Here is a 17,070-nt window from a genome sequence, read left to right on the forward strand (position 1 = left end):
TTTATTCCTTCTTTTTGCATAACTTTGCAACCTTTTGTATGGTTCTTTTTATCAATTTCTTGATAGCAACAGTATGAAGGAGTTTCTTGATTTGTAGGCATCAAACACTTATATTCATCGGCTCTCCACGTGGTTTACGCTTGAGACGGTGTTGACTGCTAGTATAAACTACTAGGGGTTAATCTAGAATGGAGACTTAAGGTGTCGGTATAATGGTTATTCAAACTGATCTCGTAGAAATAAGGGGTCTAGGGTGTTAGGACGGTATCAATCTTGTTAGATCTTTCTCGGTTTTCCTAACAAAGTCTCCTCGGGACAACCTATGTACTTGTAGGGTATGCATTTAATCTTAAGGAAAAATTTTGTTATGCCAAAATATGTGTAAATGATTGATAAAGGACAAGCAAAAAAATTTGTATTTACTGAAAATATTAGCAATAGAAACAAGTAGAGGAGTGATAAGGATTTCCTCCCACATTTGAAAATTGCATTATCCTCAATGCGACAGTATACAGAAGTAAAAAGGGAAAGAAACAACAACAAAAATCACTGCTCATCATTACGCGGCTGGCTTCTTCGTGCTCTGGCTCTTGCTCTTGCGCGCTCACCTCGTCCTCGCTGGGTAGGATCCAGTCCTACGTGCTAAGTGTACTCCTGGATGGCATCTACGCGATAAGTAAGGGCACTCATCTGGTCTGAAAGTTCCGCCATCCCTTGATCATGCTAGTTAGCATAATCGTGCTGATCCCGCTGCATTTGCTGGATCGCTTGCATCATTTCTGTTTGGCGGTCTTCCATTAGTTGGTTGTGTCTCAACATCTCGGCGTAGATGTTTTCCATGGAGGCGGGTCTTTGTTCGCTTCTTCGTTGTCCTCGGGAGGAGGTCTCTGCAGCATGCTCTGGAGGTGGTTAAGGCATGCCTTTGTCAAGCTCCTCTTCGATTTCATCTGTACCATTACCCGGATTTCCATCATTTGCCTCAAGGGCTTCCAGATCAAAAATCCAATTTGTCATTTCTCTTGGATCTGTGCAGTTCCTGTTGGGCATGATGATGCTCTTGACTGTCTTGTTTCTGACAACAGGGTGATATTTCCCATCATCTCTTGCTTTTATTAGGTGTCAGGTACGACAATAGTCGATATCGAGGAATTCTGCTTCCAGGGCTGGTAAGTTGGCTAGCCTATCTCCTAGGTTCAAGCCCAATGCTATGGAGGTAATAATTCCCCCACAACAAAATGCCTGGCTGTCTCTCATGCAAGCAGCCTGGATGTTGGCTAGTAGGAAAGGAGTAACGTTGAACGCAATTTGGGCAAACACACAGTGGAGAAGGAAAAGTTCCTTAGAGTTTACCTTGTGGTTGCTGACTCTTCCAAAAACTGTGTGCCCCAGGACTCTGTGAAAGTATCTGATGGCTGGGTTGTGGATGTAGGTGGCATTAAGCGTATCCCAACCCATTGCGTTCATGTGGGTGAGGTTGTGTCAAACTTGGAATGCTATATCAGACCATCCTTCTGGAATGCAGCAGTGGATTCCTTCTCCATGTCGGAAACCAAGCATTCTCGCTATCAAGGTTTGCTTAAGGGAATACTCGGTGCCGAACATTCTAAATGTGGCTACACCGGTGAGATATTGTTGAGTTCCAGGGGGAGTGATGTATGAGTAGGAACTTAGAAACTCCAGGGTCGGCTGCGGTGTGGTGCAGAGTTTTGTCAAACTAGAGGCAGCTAGCATCCATTCCACACCCTCAAAAAGTCCTAACTTCCTTAGGCATTCATGATCCACATACCTCGTGGCCTGAACGGAGCGTTGGCAGAACTTGAGGTAGTTGCTTCGCTGGCGTTCACTGGCTTATCCATCACGGAAAGTCACGGTTGATAGGTCGGGAGTGCCTCTTTCTTGACGGGCCATTTGATGAGTTGGATGTAACTTTTGGTGTTGATGGGTGAGGTGGAAGGTTTGTGAGTTATGTGCTCGCAGAAAAATAGTGAAGAATTGAGTAGATGATGATCAGAATAAAGAGAAAAGGGATAAAGGGAGCCTGCTTTTATAGGCGAGCTCTCTGGAATTCGTGACGGTCGTCACAGGGGTGTGACGGTTGTCACGTGCAACAGATGCGTAACGGTCGTCTGCAATGGTCACTTGCTCGTAACGGTCACTTTCATGTGTGTGAAGATCGTTCCAGATTTGTGACGGTCGTCACGTCTGCGAGACGAACGTCACCCTATAGTGACGATCGTCACACGCTAATTTCAAAAAAATTCTCAACACAGCAGAATAGCAGCAAAGATAATAGCTAAGCGATATGAATTTAACAGCATAAATGCAGACATAAATAAATAGATGAAATAAGCTTAATTAAATAAATTGCAATTGAATTAATAAATTGAAATAAAAAAATGTAGCGATAACATAGCAAATGAAAACAATAGAACAAAAGTAATGCAATAAATAGAAGTGCTCCTCCCCACCCAAAACAAAGCAGTGTCCTCATTGCTTAGTGCGAGTAGGAGAAATCAGTGGTCAGAAATTTCAGCCACGCTGTTGTCCCAATGCAGCAACAGCTTCGTTCAGATAATGAAACTGCTCAACGGCTATATCCATCAGGCCTAGGACATCAATGCGTATGCGCGTTATCTCTTCTTTCACAATGGTGATGTCAGCTTGGAAAGTATTCAGACGGGTGATGAGCATGGCATGATTATCAGCACAAAACGGAGGAACCGGTTCAGCAATGTTATAATAGTTAGGAGGTGTTTCAGGGTCGGATTCTTCATTAAGGATAGGGTAATTAACACACTCATATTTAGGCGGTGTAGCGGGAGGTGAAGGTGGATCAATAGGGTGTTCCTCTAAGTCATAGAGTCATTTGTCTCGGTTGTGAACACTCGTTTTCTCATGGTTAGGCAAGGTGAAAAGTCGAACCACTTCATTACTGATTAGATAATCAAAGGTATTCGTCCTAATGTTACCTATGATTTTGCGGTTAAAGCAAAAGTCGATATCCATTGGGCGGATGTTTCCAAAAGGTATTAGCTCATAAAGTGGGCGTACAAGTCCTATAGCGTCTGCTATCATGGTAACTAGGCCTCCTATGATTAGTGGGGTATGGTTATTCTTAGCAAGGTGGACAAATCTTTCCATCATGAATGATACTATATTGACGTGTCGACCTTGGTCGACACACAGCAGGATGAAGAGTTCATCTCGGGACACTAATGTGTTATTCTCTTCCTTACCAAATAAGGTGTGGGCTAGTATTTTATGAAAATAGCGGATAGCAGGGTTATGGATCTTTTGTGAGTGCATCTCATTCGGGTTTGGGTTGGATTCTCCGGATGTGTAACCCCAGAAGTCATCGAGATTAATGTCATCGATAAGGTCCTCCTGGCGGGTAGTAAAGACAAAAGGGCCGCTATGGAATCCTAGGAGGTCAGCAAGGTCTCAACGGGTGTAGGTGAAGTCCATGCTAAATAACCTAAAGGATATTAACCCTTTGTTAAGTCCGTAACCCTGCTCAGGGATGTATACCAGGGAACTCAGGAATTCTAAGGTTAGCTCACGGTACGTGACAAACCGTCTCTTAATGGCTGCGTTCTCCCACCCCAGCTGGTTAAACATATATAGGATGCTATCTCGGATGCCTAATTTATCCATGGTCGGTCCATCATAATATATGGTTAATGCCATATTCTTCCTGGCTAGATAATCATACCTCTTGCGTTGAACTCGACCTCTGAAAACTGTCTCTGGTTGTTGCATGATGAATTTAATTAACTAACTAATTAGTAATTTTCCTATTAGTCAGTATCCAATATATCTAAGTTAGTTACTAGAAACAACAAGAGTGACTGCAAAAATCAAGAAGGGGGAGCAAACAAAAACAACGAAGAAAAATTAAAGAAAGGAGAAACTAGATAGTAAGAAAAATAACGAAAAGAAGTAAGGTGGGTTGTCTCCCACTAAGCACATTGTTTAATGTCGCAAGTTCAACAGTAGTGTCGCGTTGTACTAGGTTAGGTGTTGAGCGGGCAGCTCTATGAGTCTGAGACTGTTCGAATAGTCTATGTTTTCTATATTGTGATAATGCTTAAGGCGCTGCCCGTTTACTACAAAAGGGTCACTATTTCTACCTTTTATTTCTATCGCGCCACTAGTGAGAACTTTGGTGATCTCGAAAGGACCAGACCACCGAGATTTGAGTTTTCCTGGAAAGAGTTTAAGTCTTGACTTAAATAGCAGCACTACGTCGCCGACTTTAAACTCCTTCCTAGAGATGCGTTTGTCATGCCATCTTTTGGTTCGTTCTTTGTAGATCCTGGCATTCTCGTAAGCGTCCAATCTCAGTTCTTCTAATTCGTGGATGTCCAGAATCCGTTTTTCGCCAGCGGAAGTGTAGTTGATATTAAGGGTTTTAATTGCCCAATATGCTTTGTGTTCCAGTTCTACAGGGAGGTGGCAAGATTTACCATAAACTAGTTTGAAGGGTGTGGTTCCTATCTGGGTTTTGTAAGCCGTTCGGTAGGCCCATAAAGCTTCGTTTAGCTTGGATGACAAGTCCTTTCTGGATATTCTTACGGTTTTCTCAAGAATTTGTTTTATTTCTCGATTCGAGACTTCGACTTGCATACTAGTTTGTGGATGATACGGTATGGCTACGCGGTGTCGTACTCCGTACTTCAGAAGGAGTTTTCCAAATATATTCGATATGAAGTGGGAGCCACCGTCACTAACTACTAGTCTCGGCACACCGAATCTGGGAAAGATAATATTTTTGAATAGCTTGATTACTACTCGTGTGTCATTTGTGGGAGAGGCTACAGCCTCGATCCATTTTGAGACATAGTCGACAGCAACGAGTATGTACTTATTACCAAAAGAAGCGGGAAATGGTCCCATGAAGTCAATCCCCCATATGTCAAAGACTTCGACTTCTAAGATTCCTGTTTGTGGCATTTCATCGCGTCTTGAGATGTTGCCAGTGCGTTGGCACCGGTCGTATTTTATAACCGCGTTATGGACGTCTTTCCATAGAGTAGGCCAAAATAGGCCGGATTGCAGGATCTTAGTGCAGGTCTTTGAGGTACTTGCATGCTCTCCATAGGGAGCGGAATGGCAATTAGAGATTACATCATCGATTTCATCCTCAGGAACACATCGACGGAAAATACCGTCGGTCCCTCGTTTGAAAAGAAGGGGTTCATCCCAGTAATACTGTTTTAGGTCATGAAAGAATTTCTTCTTTTGTTGGTAAGATAGGTCTGGTGGAAGTATTCTGACGGCTAGGTAGTTGACAAAGTCAGCATACCACGGCAGAGTTGCATTCGCCTGTACTTCTTCCACGGATTCTTCTATTTCTGTATCACTTAATGTCAGTTCAGACATATCACTTTCCATTTGGGCTATGAGTCGTTGGTAAGGGAAATCGTCATTAATTGGGGTTCGTTCAGGCTTGTTCCCTTCGATACGAGATAAGTGGTCTGCTAATACGTTCTCAGAACCTTTCTTATCTTTTATTTCTAAATCAAATTCTTGTAAGAGCGGTATCCATCTTAAAAGTCTTGGTTTGGCATCCTTCTTACTTAACAAATATCTAATAGCAGCGTGGTCGGTATAGATGATAATCTTCGCCCCCACCAGGTAGGAACGGAATTTGTCCAATGCGAACACGACAGCTAGAAGTTCTTTTTCAGTGGTGGCATAGTTCATTTGGGCTAGATCAAGTGTTCTGCTCGCATAGTAAATAGCATGAAGCTTCTTATCCTTCCTTTGTCCTAGTACTGCGCCCACTGCGTAATCACTCGCATCGCACATGATTTCAAATGGTAACCTCCAGTCAGGTGGTTACATTATGGGTGCGGTGATTAAAGATGTTTTCAGTTGGTTGAACGTTGTTAAGCATTTTTCATCAAATATGAAGTCAGCATCCTTCATTAATAATCCTGTAAGTGGTTTGGTTATTTTTTAGAAATCTTTAATAAAACGTAGGTAGAAACCGGCGTGTCCTAGAAAGCTTCTTATCTCTCGAACGGTTTTCGGAGGTTGAAGGTTCTCTATAATTTCGATTTTAGCTTTGTCCACTTCAATTCCTCTGTCAGATACCACGTGACCTAATACAATTCCTTGTTGAACCATAAATGGCATTTCTCCCAGTTTAGAACGAGGTTTACTTTCACGCATCTTTCGAGTACCATTTCGAGGTTAGATAGACAACCTTCAAAACTCTGACCGCAGACAGAAAAATCATCCATGAAGACTTCCATGATGTCATCTATAAAATCTGCGAAGATTGCCATCATGCATCTTTGAAATGTTGCGGGAGCGTTACATAGGCCAAACGGCATTCGTCGGTAGGCGAATGTACCATAAGGGCATGTGAAGGTAGTCTTTTCTTGGTCGTCAGGATGGATTGGGATTTGAAAGAATCATGAATAACCGTCTAGATAGCAGAAGTGGGAATGCTTAGCCAGTCGTTCAAGCATTTGATCAATGAAAGGTAGAGGGAAATGATCTTTACGAGTGGCTTTATTCAGTTTTCTATAGTCAATACACATTCTACTTCCGGTCATAACTCTTTGTGCTATGGATTCGCCTTTCTCGTTCTTAACAACTGTAACACCTCTTTTCTTGGGTACTACATGAACGAGGCTAACCCATTAACTATCTGAGATTGGGTATGTGATTCCAGCGTCTACAAGTTTCTTTACTTCATCCTTGACTACGGTACTTAGGATTGGATTAATCCTTCTCTGGTGCTCTCTAGAGGTTTTGCAGTCTTCCTCCAGCATAATACGATGCATACAGATCGAAGGACTTATTCCTTTTAGATCGGGGATGTTATATCCTAACGTTGTTGGATACTTTCTTAGAACATCTAGTAATTTCTCGGTTTCCATCTGTCCTAAGTCGGCGTTGATTATTACTGGTTTTTTCAGTTCAGTATCTAGGAATTTGTATCTTAGGTTCTTTGGTAGCGTTTTTAATTCCAAGTTAGGTTTCTTTGGGCATGGCATCTGGTCGGGTGTAAGTGCTAAGCATTCGCTTAGACTTTCGTTTTGGTATGGTTCATGCCAATGGTTGTCTTCGAGGATTGGAGGGATTTGGATTTTCATTATTTCGGAGTACGTGGTTTCTTCCATCTCCATCTCTCTCACGCATTCGTCTATGACATCGAGCAGATAGTAGGTGTCATCTATAGTTGGCGCTTGTAAGAATTGGGTTAAGATGAATTCCACCTTTTCCTCTCCAACTTCGAATATCAGCTTACCTCTTTTTACGTCTATGATGGCTCCGGCGGTAGCCAAGAATGGCCTTCCTAGAATGATAGGTGTACTGGCATCTTCTTTAATGTCCATGATTATGAAATCGGTAGGAATGTAAAATTGCCCTACACGAACTGGGACATTTTCTAATATACCGATAGGATATTTTGTCGGTCTTAACTCTCCCATACTGAGCCTTCTACAAATGGTTAGGGGCATTACGCTAATGTTGGCTCCTAGATCGCATAGAGCTTTGTCTATGACGAACTTTCCAATGACACAGGGTATGGAGAAATGATGCGGTGTTTCGCAAGTATACGAACGCGTCAGAGTAATATAAAAGATTGTCGAATCCACAGAGACCAAGTGTCAATCTATCGTTATCTGTCGTTATGGTGTTTATCAAAGGCAATCAAAATAGGTGTTTTTGTAGTGTGCAATGAAAAGTAAAGTATTGAAATAAATTTAATTAATAAAGACAAGGTCGAATGTAATTCACGTAATCAATTAATAATCCAAGTACTTGCTAATAGAGTTACTTATGGGCAGTGTTTCCTACTTTGAAAAGAACTAATTTAACAAGAACTGTCGCTTTCGCGTATTCAGAACCGAGTTGTACTCCCTAATCAAACCCTCCTATTGTCACTTATAAAAAGGCGCGCATTGCGTTAGAGAATTAAACCTATTTTTAAGAAATATAGTATCTTGACTAAGTTGAAAAGTATTATAACCTGGATTTCTTAACCAAAAGAGGTTCTTACGAACCAGACTCTAAACTTATAAACGCGTCCCAAAAGAGTTTTAAAATCTCTTTTCTTATTAATGTTAAAATCTCCTAATGAACTAAACAAAGCGCTTTCGCTATTTTTGAAATAGTTAAAAACAATTAAGTTTAAAAAGACGTTGGACGGCTTTCGATCTTACCTAACGGAATTGAAGTGCGGGAAAACTTAAGTTGAAAGTTAAAATAGCCCTTAAGTGCTTCTACGAACAATTGTATGGATTATCGGTTCAATTACGATTCTTACATTCTAACCTTATAGATTTAGTGAGACATGGTAAAGTAAAAGTGCATTAAAGTAAATAAAAGTAGTGCGAGTGCGGAAAGTAAATAAAAGTAGTGCGAGTGCGAGGAAATAAATAATTTAAAGCGAGTGCGAGGAAATAAATAAAAGTAAAGCGAGTGCGAGGAAATAAATAATTTAAAGCGAGTGCGAGGAAATAAATAAAAGTAAAGCGAGTGTGGGAAATAAATAAAGTAAAGCGAGTGCGGGAAATAAATAAAGTAAAGCGAGTGCGGGAAATAAATAAAGTAAAGCGAGTGCGAGAAATAAATAAAGTAAAGCGAGTGCGGGAAATAAATAAAGTAAAGGCAAGTAATAAAAACCTGCTCCAATAGGAGGGTTGAATAAATTGCAAAGCGGAAATGAAAATGGCGGCAGGATTAACTTCCTTCCAGAGTGCTCCAAACTCGATTACAGACTCTATCACAGACTTGATTACACAATTGTCGTAACACTCCAATGCGAAGCGATTTCCACTTTAAAATACTGAATATATGCCTAAATGAAACAAAGTTGCTCTGAGTTTGCCTCTGCTCTAAGTTTGGATGATTGTAAAAGTGAATTCGAGTTTCTATTTATAAGCAAGTAAAAAGATGGAAATGACTTGGATGCCCTTCAACTTGAAAATGGGAGGGAAACTATTTTCCTCTTGTGGCGCTCGCCACAAGGCCATGGCGCCCGCCACAAGGCCAAAGTGAGGCACCTTAGTGGAGGTAGTGGGGAACGTGGGAGTTGAGGGAAGTTGAGCTTGGACACGTCATGGCAGGGTCTGTGGCGCGAGCCATGGGGTAGGCCACAAGTACAAAATGCTGAATTTTAGGGTTTTTTGCTCTTTTTCGCTCCTTTTCTCGATCGGGGCTCCGATTAAAGTAAAAACCTGAAAACAAAGGAAAACATAGCAATAACACAACAAAATAACATTAAAACAACTAGAATGCATGTGAAATCGGAGTCGAAAATACGGTAAATTTCAGTGTTATCAAGAAACTACCCGGGTCTTTTAGTTTGGGAGGCATGTTGTTCTGGATTATGGCGTTACACTCGGCAGTAAGTGTAACTGTTTCGTCATCCTCAATCTTTTTCTTATTGGATAGGATTTCCTTAAGAAATTTGGCATAGGAAGGCATTTGTGTGATGGCTTCTGTAAAGGGTAAAGTAATGTTTAATTGCTTCAGAAGCTCAACAAATTTCCTAAATTGATTCGCAGTTTTAGAACTTTTAAGTATTTGAGGATACGGAATGGGTGGTTTATAAGGTGGTGGAGGCACATAAGGTTTCTCTTTCTCTTCGGCCTCCTGGTTATTATCTTCTGTTTCCTTTGGTTCATCCACCTGCTCAGTTGAGGTTTTATCTGGTTTTTGGTACATGGCAGGGTTTTGGAGTCTCGGATCTACGGGTCCATCTACTTCTTTTCCACTTCTCAGTATAACGGCATTTGCATGTCCCTTCGGATTGGGTTGCGGCTGTCCAGAAAATGTTCCAGTTGGAGCGACTGTAGACGCTTGATGTTGAGCCACTTGTGAAATCTGTGTTTCCAGCATCTTATTGTGGGTGGCTAAGGCGTCTACTTTATTCGCTACTTGTTTAAGTTGCTCGCTAGTATGTATGTTCTGGTTCAAGAAGTCCTTGTTTGTTTGAGCTTGAGTAGCTATGAAGCTTTTCATCATCAACTCGAGATTTGACTTCCTAGGCATGTTAGGAGCATTGTTAGCTGGCTTTTGATATCCAGGCGGAACAGCTGGTGCTTGGCCAGGTGCATAAAGGGCATTGTTATTCTTATACGAGAAATTTGGATGGTTTTTCCAACCAGGGTTGTAAGTATTTGAATAGGGATTTCCTTGAGTGTAGTTCACTTGATCTGTTGGGACTCCTGCTAGTATTTGACATTCTTGTGCAGTGTGTTCAGGATTTCCATATAACTCACAGTTTGGAGTCACAGCAGCCACGGTGGCTGCGGGTGGTATGGTCAAGTTATCTAATTTTTGGACAAGGGCATCTACCTTTGCATGAACATGGTCAAGGCTACTGATTTCGTACATTCCACCCTTAGTCTGGGACTTTTCCACTGGAGTTCGTTCACCTCCCCATTGGCAATGGTTTTGGGCCATGTTTTCAATGAGTTGATAGACTTCGGTGTATGGCTTATCCATAAGTGTACCGCCTGCGGCAGCGTCTATTGTAAGTCTTGTGTTGTACAGAAGCCTGTTATAAAAAGTGTGAATGATCACCCAGTCTTCTAGACCGTGATATGGACATATTCTCATCATATCCTTGTATCTCTCCCATGCTTCGTAGAGAGATTCCACATCTTTTTGCCTGAATCCGTTGATTTGAGCTCTCAGCATAGCAGTTTTGCTCGGCGGAAAGTATCTGGATAAGAAGACGTTCTTCAGCTCCTCCCATGTTGTAACGGAGTTAGAGGGCAAGGATTGCAACCAAGCCCAAGCTTTGTCTCTTAGAGAAAAGGGAAAAAGGCGCAGTCTTATCGCATCTTGAGATACACCATTCGCTTTTACAGTATCGGCATACTGCACAAACTTGGTCAGGTGTTCATTAGGATCCTTTGTTGGATTTCCAGCAAATTGATGTTGTTGGACGGCTGATAAGAGTGAGGGTTTCAGCTCGAAATCGTTTCGATTTATAGCGGGAGCAGCAATGCTGTTGTGAGGTTCTTGTTGAGATGGGGTAGTGTAGAATTTGAGAGGACGATTATGTGGTACTTCGTCAGCCATGTAAACGAGTGCTTCAGGTAAAAATTCCAAGTTCAAGTCGGGATGCAGTGATAGGTACTAACTGAGTGAACTAAGGGTATCATGATGACACTAATCCGCAAATACGGACATAAACTTCATTCCTATATTAACCAACCCATATTATCCCACAATACCTAGGCCTGCCTCTTCATCTCTTTTTGTGTCCTTTTCATTCAGGCGCAATCACATTAAGCCCGTTATTCGTACATGCTTCGTAGTAGAGTGGCCTGTTAGTGATTATGATCTGAGCATGGGGTTTCTGGCACATAAACATGTGTAAACCCTTTTATTGGACCCAACTGTAGTTGTGGGGGATCGGATCGTAATCCGCCCTACCGAGTTCAGTGCCAGATACCTCTGAACCAACTAATAGTGGGTAAGTTTTTTCTTTTTCTTTTTATTTTTCTTTTTGTAGCAATTTTTTTACAATTCTTTGGTTTAAATGACTTTGTGAGGGTCACCTATACCGGAGTTGCCTTTTTGCTTTCTTTTATTTTTTTGTTTTTCTGGATCATTCACTTATTTGCATCGGTCCCCTACGTAGAGGATGCGTAGGCCGGAAATGATGATTAAGGCCATGGTATATGGGGTTTCGGGAATGGTTCCTATATTTACGAAGTCTATGGTGCTAAAATAATACTGATGTTTCGCAAAGTTCTCCCAAGTCACCGCATCCTTACTCAAAACATGTCTTTAAAACCTGAAAACTTTTGAAATAATACTATTTTCTTTTGCAAAAAAATAAAAATAAAAAAATTCGATGGGGCTAAAGGTATGGGGAGGTAGGATTGTACTAAAGATCTACTATATTTGGTGACTCGTCAGACTCATGCATTATACTAAAAAGCAAAATAAACAACTAAAAGGAAATAACAATAAATAAACTATCTAAAAACAGCAAAGAAAAAGCGATAAAGGAAAAACGAGAAAAGCAATAAAGAAAAGACGATAGAGTCTCCTCCCACACTTAAATCGAACATTATCCCCAATGTTTCGAAATAAGATAAGGGAAGAGTTACCTGACAACCTATTGTTGACCACTAGTGCCCTCGCCATCCTGAGGTGGACGACGGGATCGGGTACGACGACAGTCTCTCTTATCCATCCTCGCCTGCAGGGCATCCTGAGCGGTCCTCACCTCTCGAAGGTTACCCATAATGGAACCTTGAGTGGCTTCAATGAGTGTCATGTGTCTCTGTTGGTAGTGTTGCTGCAGGCTTGTGAATCTGTGATCGTTTGCAAGGACTGTAGAACAGTGTCGTAGGACCTGTCTGTCCTCCGCTGCGACTCTTGCATGAAGCGCATGTTATCTGCCATTTGTTGCTAGATGGTAGAGAGTAGGTCGTCACGCCTTTGCTCTCTGGCCATGTGGTCACGCCACATCTCCTCTGTAATATAGAAGCCAGGAGTGGTACCTGCAGAAGAAGAAGATGGTGTGATGTGTGGTGGTGAAGGATGATGAGGGGACACATGGGGTACGGGAGATCTCTCTCTCTCTCCGATCATATTCATCATCAGTGTCATGTCCCGCCTCATCAGGAATGTTAGGAGGAAGAGGACCCAAAACAGGTGGAGCATCTAAAACGTAGGTCCAATTCCTCTCATCTCGTATATTTGTACGTCTAGTGCAAGGTAGGACAACAGATGGGATGGCTACACCATGAACCATAAGTGTATAACCTCCTTCTCTCCTTGAACGGCACAATTTCATGTCTCTCAGAAATTTTAGGTTAATTGTGCGAGGAGGTAAGGGGTCTAGGGTAGCCATCTTATTGTTCAGGTTAAGTGCCCGAGCAATAGACGTAATCAATCCACCAAAAGAAATCGGTCCCGCTTTATTCAAGGTTAAAGTCATATGAGCAAGCATGAACAGGACCGAATTAATACGTCTATTTGTGAGGCTTCCTTGCAAAAATAGAAGCTCTCTAGCATTAACCTTATTTGGATTCTCCCGGCTAAAAATAGTGCATGCCAACAGATATCTAAAATCTCTGATGGCCGGGTTATGGATAGTTGAGGCAAGAACTCCTCCAAAAGAGTTTATGGAAGTGTTTGATAGACGCTCCCAGAAGGAAAATACCTCAACAGACCATTCAGAATCCAAAGGGGCCTCACAAATAGCACCGTCCCCATGAGGGATTCCTAACAAGCTGGCTAGTTCGTCGGTACTGAATTGGTATTCAACAGCAAACATTCTAAATTTGATAGTACCAACTGTGCTAGCAGTGTTAGGGTTGACAATATAAATTAAGGAACTCAAAAATTTAATTGTCAACTGCTTATAGGTAGGTTCTTTATTGGAAAAGAAATTATGCAAACCTAAATTATCTAATAAATGAAATATGTTATGATAGATACCTAATGTGTAGAGACAGTTTTCGTCAACATACCTTGTCGGGAGGATTTCCCGATTTTGCAACCGTTCAATAATTTTTCTTTGTCTATCCCCCGGTTTCCCGCCTCGAAGAATGAATCCGTTAAACTCCATTTGAATGCTCTTGAAAAGTGATGAAGAAGATGAAGTGGTTTGTGAAAAGGTTGGATTTTTACAAAATTCGACGGATGAAATCGAAAATGGAAATTGGAATAATGATTTGTGTGGTGTGGTGGTTAGAAAAGTATGAGCTTTTTGTGGGTTCAAGGATGTTTTTCCAAGGTGAAAAAATGGGTTTGGAAGGTTGTAAGTTGCAAAAATGGTGAAGAAAGGGGTTCTGCCCCGACCTTTTACAGACGTTGTGGCGGGCGCCACAGGGTCTATGGCGGGCGCCACAAGGCAAAATCTGGTTGGGCCGGATTTTGGTCCTTTGGCTTGGGCTTCTCTTGTCTTTTGGCTTTGAGGGGTCCGGATAGCATTTGTCTTGTGATTTTCCTAGTATCTTTGACTTGCATAATTTTATAAAGGAAAAAATAAAAGATAAAAATAAAAATAAAAACAAAAATCAAATATTAGACTAATAAATAAATAAATAACTGAAAAATTAAAATGCAAATAAAATAAACATAGAACATATATAGATAAAAATAGAAATACTAATGGATAGATTTTATGTAATATTCAAAATGCGATAATATAAGATGAGTTATATAAATACGAGAAATATAAAAAGGAGATAAGATAAGATTAAATGGTGAGATCATATAGTGGGGATGTCATCTTCCTGAGAGGAACCACAGAGCATGGCTACTTCTTGCTTGAGCTCTGCGATCTCCTGATATAGACAGTCGGCTTCGGTAGCATGGGTGAGATTAGACACTCCCATCTATATAGTGAGGTCTGCCACCTCCTATCTAAGCGTTGCGATCTCTCTACGACACTCAGCAATCTGAGTGCGGATGTCGGGTGTCTGCAATGAAAGATTATTAGAGGAAACAGTGATTCTGGGAGATGGTGGTGTAGGCGTGTATTCAGCAATGGGTGGTGATCTCGGTTCCTTAACGGTCTCTCCCTGGCCCTCTAGAGCATAACTCCAATTCGCTGGATCATGCACACTGGTCATCATAGGATCTGGCAGTGTGAAATAGTGAATAGCCTCGCTGTCGATTAGCAGTCGGAACTGACATGGGTGGAAAGAGGCTATCCTCATCAATCCTCTGGTCAAACAGAAATCGATGTCCATGGTAGTGTACCCACAGTAGGTTCGAAGATGTAACAGCTTTCGAGACAGACCTAAAGCGACAGCAATCTGCGGGATGATTCCGCCAACATGGATGACTCCTTCGGTAGATCTGGAGATACCGCTGAGACTGTATAACAAGGAGTTCCCACATGCGACTAGGCGAGATTGGGATGCACAAAATAATAGGAAGATCTCCTCTTCACTCAGTAGTGTCTCTGCATCCGGCCTTCCCAGGAAGGAATATGCTAATATCATCTGAAAGTATCTGAAGGCGGGGTTATGTATGACATGAGACAGCTGCATAGATGGATCCTGGCTTCCGCCACCTGATATATCACTCCAAAACTTCTCAACCTCCTTACCCAGGAAATATCCCATAGGTGTCTCTGGGATAGCATCAGGAGTGGTCTGGAAACCCAATAAGTCCCCGAACTCTTTCTGGCTGAAGGAGTACTCAACTCCGAAAAGCCTGAAAGCAGCATTCCTATCTGGTCCAGAATATGGGTCATAGTCAAATGAACTCAGGAACTCCAATGTCAGGTTCCTGTAGGTGTTACTCAAGTCATCAGCAAACTCGTCCCAGTGAAGCTGGTGGCTAAGGAATCAGATACTCGGCTCGATACCCAGTGCCTCCATACAGTGCTGATCAGGATAACGTGTGGGTGCCATAGGGCGCTGATACAAAGCAATGTAGCGCTCCCTCTGAGCATTATCTCTATAGGACACGTGCATGTCATCGAAATCCTGTATCCTGTAAAAGTTAAGAAAGTGATCCTGAAAATACAAACCATTCAAATCTTAGTCTCAATGCAAAATATGATAAAATAAAATAAAAGAAAAATTAAATTAAATAAATGCGAAAAAGTAAAATGAAAGAAAAACCATGGGTTGCCTCCCACGCAGCGCTTGCTTAACGTCATTAGCTTGACGATTAGAATTTATACACCTGTAGTAGTAGGAATCGGTGGATCAATCAGGGTGTGTCTCGAGTAGTATGCTGGAATGTCTCCTCCTTCGTAGAGCTTCAGTCTTTGTCCATTTACGATGAATGGACTACAGGTGTCGTTCTTGATTTCTACGGCTCTGGACCTCAGAATCTTTGATACTTCGAAAGGACCGGTCCATCTTGAACGTAGCTTTCCAGGGAAGAGTCGTAACCTAGAGTTAAAAAGGATAACAGGATCGCCTATATTGAAGTTTTTCTTTACTATTCTTTTGTTGTGATAGGATTTTGTCCTCTCTTTATATATTTTCGCATTCTCGTAGGCCGATTGCCTAAGTTCTTCTAATTTATGAATGTCTAGGGTACGCTTTTCTCCAGCGGCTAGGTAGTCTAAATTCAAAGTTTTAATGGCCCAATAGGCCTTATGCTCTAATTCAAAAGGTAAGTGACAAGATTTTCCATAGACTAGTTGATAAGGAGTAGTTCCTATAGGGGTTTTGAAAGCGGTTCTGTAGGCCCATAATGCTTCTTGAAGCTTCTGAGACCAGTCTCTCCTAGAAATAGAAACAGTTTTCTCTAGGATTTGTTTTATCTCCCTATTAGATACTTCTACTTGGCCACTAGTCTGTGGGTGGTATGGTGTTGCTACTCTATGCCTAACTCCATATTTTCTTAAAAGTTTGTCAAATATTCTCGATATAAAGTGTGATCCTCCATCGCTTATGACTAAACGTGGTGTTCCAAATCTAGGGAATATATAGTTTTTAAATAGTTTGATTACTACCCTAGTGTCGTTTGTGGGTGCAGCTATAGCTTCAATCCACTTAGACACATAGTCCACAGCTACTAAGATATATCTGTTTCCTAAGGATGGTGGAAAAGGTCCCATGAAATCTATACCCCATACGTCAAAGAGTTCTACTTCCTGAATGTTTCTTAGAGGCATTTCATCACGTCTTGAAATGTTTCCAGTGCGTTGGCATCTATCACATTTGACAATGCAAGCATAGACATCACGCCACATGGTAGGCCAGAATAGGCCAGCTTGAAGAATCTTGGCGTATGTCTTAGAGGTGCTCGCATGTCCACCATAAGGTGCAAAATGACAATGCTCGATAATATTATTTACCTCTTCTTCTGGAATGCAACAGCGAAAAATGCCATCTTTACCCCTTTTGAAAAGGAGCGGTTCGTCCCAATAGAAGTTTCTCACATCGTGGAAGAATTTCTTCTTGCGGTGGTTGTCAAGATCAGGGGGTACTATATCAGCAGCTAGGTAATTAACGAAATCTGCATACCAAGGTACGTTACTTATTGCTAAGGAATTTTGGGGGTGCTCATAAGGGTCTAGGTTATTATCTTCAATGGTTTCTACTCTAGCTATCAGTCTATCATAGGCAAAATCATCATTTATGGGTACTAGTTCAGGTTTTA

At 41.6% G+C, this 17,070-nt stretch overlaps 1 non-coding gene across 1 annotated transcript; it reads left to right on the forward strand.

Moving 5' to 3' along the window:
• Positions 1 to 10,561: 10,561 nt before the first annotated feature.
• LOC127124945 (small nucleolar RNA R71) lies at positions 10,562 to 10,668 on the forward strand. Its single transcript, XR_007804419.1, has one exon. It is a non-coding gene; the product is annotated as a small nucleolar RNA R71 (small nucleolar RNA).
• The last annotated feature ends 6,402 nt before the right edge of the window (positions 10,669 to 17,070 follow it).

Source organism: Lathyrus oleraceus, chromosome 2, assembly GCF_024323335.1.
Source record: "Lathyrus oleraceus cultivar Zhongwan6 chromosome 2, CAAS_Psat_ZW6_1.0, whole genome shotgun sequence".
In the NCBI taxonomy this organism is placed as follows: domain Eukaryota; kingdom Viridiplantae; phylum Streptophyta; class Magnoliopsida; order Fabales; family Fabaceae; genus Lathyrus; species Lathyrus oleraceus.